This window comes from Atta cephalotes (genome assembly GCF_000143395.1).
Source record: "Atta cephalotes unplaced genomic scaffold scaffold00054, whole genome shotgun sequence".
Lineage (NCBI taxonomy): Eukaryota > Metazoa > Arthropoda > Insecta > Hymenoptera > Formicidae > Atta > Atta cephalotes.
Genome location: NW_012130118.1, coordinates 1,315,292 through 1,323,151, shown reverse-complemented (window position 1 = coordinate 1,323,151; position 7,860 = coordinate 1,315,292). Strand labels below are relative to the sequence as shown.

Genomic DNA, 7,860 nt, shown 5'->3' with positions numbered 1-7,860 from the left:
CTCTCTCCCCTCCTCCTCTCTCTCTCTCTCTCTCTCTCTCTCTCTCTCTCTCTCTCTCTGTTTATCTACCTGATGTACATAAATTACACCTGTATATGCATTAAAGTTCACTTTCATTTCTAATATTATTTAGATTTTATTGAAAGTACAAATTAGTCCGTTCAGTCCGTTGTTTTGTGCATTTATTTCAAAACAAAATGAATGAACAAAAACACAGATCAATTAAAGTATTGTCCATCGCTGCCTACTACTTTTTCCCATCTCGAAAAAATGACTCGTCTTTGGAGGCGATCCAATTTTGGAGCCAATTTTCGATTTCTGCGAAAGAAGTGAACCGATGACTTGCCAAATCGTGCTGCATCCTTCGGAACAACCAGTAATCAACTCAGAAGGAGCAATGTCCGGAGAATACGGCGGGTGCGGTAAAACATCCCATTTGAGCGTTTCAAAATATTTTTTTTTACGACTTTAGTGACATGAGGCCGAGCGTTGTCATGAAGAAGAATAACTTTATCATGTCTTTGCTCGTATTCCGACCGTTTTTCTCGCAATGCACGGCTCAACCGAATCAATTGTAGCCGATACCGATCGCCCGTAATGGAATCGCCCTCAGGTTTCAGCAGCTCATAGTAAACAAGACCCTTTTGGTCCCACCAGATACAGAGCATGATCTTCGAATCATGAAGGTTCGGCCGTGGTGTTGATGTTGAGGTCGATGGCAACGATTAACCAAGCTTAGCGTAGTATTTTTTCTTCTTGAGGTTGCCGTAGAATATCCACTTCTCATCTCCAGTCACAATCCGATGCAAAAAACCTTTTCTCTGTTGTCTTTGAATCAGCTGTTCGCAAATGAAAAATCGCCTTTCAACATCTTTTGATTTCACTTCATAAGACACTCAATTTTCTTGTTTTTTGAATTATTCCCATGGCTCTCAATCGTAAAAACGGCTTGTTGAGTTACCCCCAATGATTCTGCAAGCTCCTCTTGCGTTTGACTCTAATCTTCTTCGAGTAATGCCTCTAATTCTTTGTCTTCGAATTTTTTTGCTGTCCAGAGCGAGGCTTGTCTTCAACGCTGAAATCTCCATCCTTGAAACGTCGAAACCATTCCCTACATGATTTATCAGTTGGAACAGTGTCACCATAAATTTCGACAAGCATTCGTTGGGCTTCAGCCGCACTTTCCAATTAAAGCAGAAAATCAAAACCTCCCGCAAGTGTTGCTTAGTTAACACAAAATTCGACATTTCAAACACAATAAAAATCAAGGTTTTTTTGTATGAAACTCAAAGCGATATAAACTGAATATTATTAGCAGATGTTTAACCTCTCTGAAACCGCCAAAATCAGCTATGAACTATTCACAACAGCTGAGGCTATCTTTAGGGAAACGGACCGAACTAATTTGTACTCCCAATATATTAAAATTAAAATTGTTTGCAGACATTGTGATAAGCAACTTAATGAACAAAACCTTTATATGTATGCGTCACACTGAAAAAAAATTTGAAAAGCTGTCACTTTTCGGAACCCGATCTCCAGATCTCGGTATCGGTTGCACCAATTTTATTCGGACTGGTTGCAATCGAAAGATACCGATGACATTATATACAGGGTGTGTCAGGTATTTGAGGACACTCACATATGTGCTTGTCACTTCGCAGCAATATATTTTTCTTTCTTTTTTCCTTTCAGATCATAAATGGGAGAACAATAAGCTAACTCAGAAAATGAAAAGACACGCTGTTATCATCGCTATACACGCGAATCACAGAAATCTTGAAATCTCTATATTTTTGAATCTTGCCCGATCGTTTATTCACAAAGTTCGTCGAGAGTTAGAAGTATCTGATGACAATGTGGAAAGTGTTGCGCAAAAAATATAAAGCACGTTCAGACACAGTTAAAACATCACAGTTTGTGCAGCAAGTCCAGGGCATTATTGATGAAGACCCTTCAAAATCCATAAGAGTCATATCGAGAGATCTTCAGGTTTCTGAGTGCATAATCCGTCGCATTGTCCAGATCAGACATCCGGTACAAGTCATACGTGATGCGCAAAGGTCAGTTTATGTCTGCACGCATTCGAGAACAGCGATTCATCCGGGCACAACGACTTCTAAGCAAAACATCCTGAAATCTCGGATATACTCTGGTTTTATTCTGACGAAAAAATTTTTGACCAGGATCAAAAAGCCGACGAAATGATAGGTGGCTATGCTGATTCTTCAGAAGTGCCTCATGCACACAAAGTTTCCAGTAACTGTCATGGTTTTGGGAGTGATGAGCAATGAAGGACACGTCATGCCACCCCATTTCTTTCCTCAAGAACTTCGGGTGAATGCTGCTGCCTACATTGCGGTTTTGGAACCAGTGAAACCCTGGATAGATAGCGTGCGTGGTGAAAGGCCATACGTATTCCAACAGGACTCTGCTCCTTCATATAAAGTCACGACAAGATTGGATGTCCGAGAATCTGCATGATCACATAACCCCAAACATATGCTCCCCTGATCTTAATCCTTTAGATTATTATGTATGGGGCGTTGTAGAACGGGAGACCAATAAACATCCCCATAACACGCTTGATTCCCTCAGAGCAACTACCAGAGTAATGACGCATATGGGCACAAGGATTCTTTGATTCGAGCATACAAATGTTTTCGGCAGAGAATTGAAGCTGTTATTACTGCTAAAGGCGATTTTATCGAATAACTGTATAACCTACGAATTACTTACTTTGCTGTAAAAAATTCAATAAAGTACAATAAGTTTTCTAAGAAATATACAAATTTTAGTTATAGTCAATATGTCCTCAAATATCTGACGTACCCTGTATATAATAAAGGTGTTTTTAAATTTTTGATTACGATTTTAATTTCTGAATAATTTTAATTTAAAGTTTGTTGATATCAAAACTCCATAAAACTAGTGATTGCGTGAATATGGTAACGGCACAAACATATACACAATATCATTGACATATCAAGCGGTCACGCGTCCCATCAAGCGACCCGTTTTATATATTATTTATTATTTTATGCAGTTAGCGACGCTACCGAATCGCTTAATATAAAAAAAAATAGTGATAAAAATATAAATTGTAAAATGAACATGAACGTTCAACACGTATCCAGAAGGTAGAGAGGGATTAACCTTTAAACCTATTCCTCTTTCTCCACCCGATTTATGATTACAAGTTGTGATTGACAAAACGTATTATTTTTTCTATTCAAAGTTAGAAATGAGAAGGAGATGTATTCTAAGCTATTGTAAATTATACTCAAAAAGAGAATAATTTATTAATGCAGGGAATTTATTAATGTTTATAATATTGACGACAATCAATATAAAACCTTCCCTTAAAAAAAATTCTGGAAAATGAGATATATATGTATAATTCAAACTTTTATCTCTTGCTCCTGTTTCTAATATTTCGATTGATCGACCAAACTGTCGCACAATTGTCGTAAATCGAATTCAAAAGGTTTGTTCATCTTGAAAATTCAAAGTCTCAGAACATTTTATGGGGAAATTCTCCGATTCCTTTCTTCTGTTTCCTTTAATGCCCGACGAGGCCGATGTACTCGTAAGCGCATATGCGCGTGAGAAATGCAGCCCCTCTCGTTGCGTTATACGGGCGATCATCGGGCGCAACTTTGTATGGAAATCTCGATACATACACGATAAAGAAGCGCGATGAAGAAAGACGGCGGAGGGAAGGGGAAGGGAAACGGGAAAAAAGGCGGGGAAAATGTGATCGACGGGCTTTGCAATGGTGGCGATGGCGGGTCGGGCGGTGTAGTGGTAGCGGAGGGCAATCGGCGCCGGGGTCATCATTATCCGACCATTATCCGGCCCCGGCCCAACCACTGTAATCCGTATTTCATTCTCCGCCGCGGTTTTTTGTCGCCGGTCGAAGAGCGGTTATGGTTACCCCGTAGATTACAGGCGCGCAGCGCAGCCCACTACGATAGTTTCCGCGATGCAACGCGCCTGGACGGGGTACCCACCCCCGCCAGCTTACGCTTCTTCCCTCCCGTCTCGAGGTCTCGAGATCCCTGCGATAAAGCAGGTCAAGGGGCACAAGAGGGCACACGCACTTCTCGCTAACTTTCATTTTTTCGCAAATATAACGGCCTTCTTGACATAAAATTGTAATAGATAAATTGGGAAAACGATTATGAATACGTAATATACTTACCTTTAATAAATTCCTTTATCTAATAATAATATATAAAATCATTGAAAAGATACTAAATATTTCAATGTGTTTCCTTTTAATGACTCTTATTTTTTATAATTCCTTTTTTTTTTTAATTGTTTGATATGCATATCTTTTCCAGATCGTATAAAAATTTTTGACGATATAAAAAAGTTATAATATTATTGGAATAAGTAAAAATTAACCTAAAAGGGGACTACGTTGAAAAGTAAAAAAAAAAATTTGTTAAAAATCATTTTCTTGTGAAATGTTTTCTTTATCAGGTCGAAATTTTTTCCAACTATTCTCATATAGATCTGAAAATAAATTTTGTTTGGACTATCAAAATAATTATGCAGAACGCTCAAATTAATTATCAGATATCAAAATCTTTTGTAGCGTTGTTTATCATACTTGAGTTTTCTACGTAATTATTTTGACAGTTCAAATTATTTTCAAATCTCTATTCTTTAAATATTTTAGAGTGAAATCTCACTTTAAAGAGAATTAAGCCAGCTCGAAAAAGAATGACTCACAATAAATTTGCAATCTTTAAGATGGGATTACACTCTTTAAAGTGACAATTTACTCTAAAAAAAAGTTTTAGAGAGTAGAGACTTAAAAGGGGACCCTGATTTCCAAAGGCAGCAGCGCGGCGTGTCGCAATACCGTTTAACCATCAAGATCGATCTCTCGCGAGATCTCGATCTCCGAATCCGCGAGACAACGTGTGTCGCCCGTAATGAATCTCGGTTGTTGCATAATGAGAGCATAAATTACGCGCTCTCGTACGAGAGATCGAGAGATACTCTTTCTCTCTTTCCTCCTCCCATGCCTCCCACCGTGATTATCGGCCACTGCGGGCAAGCGCAATAAATTCCGACGTATAGACAACGAGGTGTGTGTCGTCCGTAACGCACGCACACAAACGCGCATGCTGTCACTCGTTGTTCGTATACATATATATATATATATATATATATACATATACTTACATATATTTACCTGGCAATTAGTTTTGCGGAGAATGTTGTTGTCCTTGGTCGTACACACAAAGCGAGCGCGAACGTTTGCGGGGGTGTCCTCCCGAGTCTATACGTCGCATCGCTGAGAACAACAGCCTGCGGAGGATCTCGAAATGAATTATATATTGCATATGCGCCTCTCTTTCGATTTCGATGATCGTGTCGGATGGATTTCAATTTACGTTAATTGCGTGAATTTTGTTATATCTGTTATAATTTTGCTATATTAAGATTGTATTATATTTTTGCCAATTATTTTATATATTTTTCAATATTAAATTCTTGTGTAATTTTAATTTATAATAATAATAATTTATAATTTATAATATAATAATTATTATGTATAGCTTTCTACAGTATGTGTTGATTGTGTTAAAATGTGGCATTATGATTTTTCTTTAATTAATGTAAGATTAGGTGTTATATATACAGTATGTTTCACGGAAAGATGTTGAAATTAATCAGCTGTTATTTTCAAATGTATTCACTCAGTTATTAAAGAGTTATCAAAAAGTGCATTGAAAAGATGAGAGTTTGCGATTTTTAGAGAGTATAAATAATTCTAAAAATCAATATTTTTAAAGTGCATACTGTTTGAATTTGTGTAAAGTTCAATTTTTTAAATGAAAACTTGTAAAAATTTATTTAATATATCGTTTTTATTATTGCTGTCAACTTTTTTGATAATTCTTACTTTTGATACTGTTCTTTGATTCTATTCTTTATTTCTTTCTTATTTTCGTGTTTATGATTTTGAATATTAATCATTTGCTTATTTGATTATATTAACATATTTCTTATCAATAAAGTAAACAAGTCTCCACTTCAATTTGCCTTCCCTTCGCCCCTTAAAAAAAAAATCCATGGATATTATACTATTTTCAGTTGATGTCGACTGGATATTGACACTTAATAAATTCAATCCTTTATTACGTAAATCGCATTATTCATCTGTTATAAATGATTAATATAGAATAGAATTTATTACACTTCATTTACATAGCCAAGAAGGGGACTTGGTTTACATAAATTCTTTATCCACACTCATCCTTCCACATTGCTAGTACCTAACTTAAAAAAAAAACAAATAAAAGATTTTCTTAATATTCTTATTTTCATTTCTTTGAATATCATAATATATGTTTTTCTATCTTATAATATTTATTACCTACATATCACAGTCTGATCATTGCATATACTATATTATACAATACACTACAATACAATAGTACGACTCATAGCTACAATATACATAGATATGTCGCAGTACATCATATATTCCTAATATTATATCACAGCATTTCTAATAGTGTTTTACGCACTTCTAGATGCAAACTTGTTCTTCTGCCTAAATACATTACTTCATATCCTTTACCTCGCTATTCTTTATATCTCGCTAATCTTTTCCTCCGTTTTCCTTTTCCTGATTCTTTTTTTCTTTCTCTCTCTAATTTACCTAAAACTTTACATTTAATTGAATCTAGTTCTTCGTTCCAAAGTTTCTTCCATATTTCCTCCTTATCCTTTCCTAATTCCGTCTAAACCAACTACATACTTTTGGACATTTATCAATGATTAATATATAAATCTTATTTTATTATGCACACCAAACATTCTGCGTATTAACAGCTTATTTGATTTATTTGCTGTTAATACATCTTTACAATCATCCTTCGTCGCGTTTGTTGATGAAAAATTGTATTGCACGTACAAAAAAGATTTCAGATATCGATTTCAGATACCAAGCAATTTTCATATTTCAAGCTATACTTACTCGCGGTCTCTCGAATTATCCTGTTTCGTTCGCGAAACAATGGCGGGCCGATAAAGTTGCGAGGACTCATTTATCGTGGTCCAACTCGAACGATATGCGGTCCTTCGCGGCGGCGCTTATGATTGCCCCGCGCGAGCGGCTATCTCTTCTCTCGCCCTTTGCCCCTTCCCTATCTCCTTCGCTGCGTATTCGTTACTCCCCTTTAACACGTGGTTAAACTTCGTGCTCCTTCACCGACCTCGCGGTACCGACCGCGATAGATTGAAGCGGGTCCGATTTCTTCCTCCTTAGCGCGTTCGAAATTTTTCCTTGCCGCACCGCGCCGTTCCGCCGCGAAGTGTTGTTGCAACAAGGTGTTAGATTAATTGCGCGATTAAATCGTCGTAAATCTTGAAACGGGACGCCCACTCGCGCACGAGAGGGTGCAAAGAAAGAAAGGGAAAGAGAAAAGAGAGAGAAAGAGCACGCCTCTTCGCGCTCCTCCTCGACGTTTCCAGAGCGATACGAATCTTTATGGCGGCGAGATTCTCACTTCTCTTGGCCGCGTTCTCTTCTTCCTCGCGTTGCCAGAGACGTCGATCCTGAAATTGGAATGCTCGTCGGTTTCACCGGCCGGATCGCCCCCGAGGAAAGCTCTCACAAGAGTAAATACTCCCCCATCGTATAGTTATCAGCGAACAGTTGGATCAAGTTTGTACGTATATATGTATGTATGTATGTATACGTGCTTTACTCGTGAAATTTCCCAGTAACAGACTATTGCCTAGAGCTGAAAAACGATTGTTATTCAGAACTTTCCTTAATATAATTTTCTTATTTACACATAACGTAGGATGATCTTATAAATCAATAAAATT

The 7,860-nt window shown here is 37.2% G+C and overlaps 1 pseudogene; it reads left to right on the top strand.

The window, feature by feature from the left end:
- LOC105623234 overlaps positions 1–2,294 on the top strand; it is a 14,762-nt pseudogene extending 12,468 nt beyond the window's left edge.
- Positions 2,295–7,860: the final 5,566 nt, after the last annotated feature.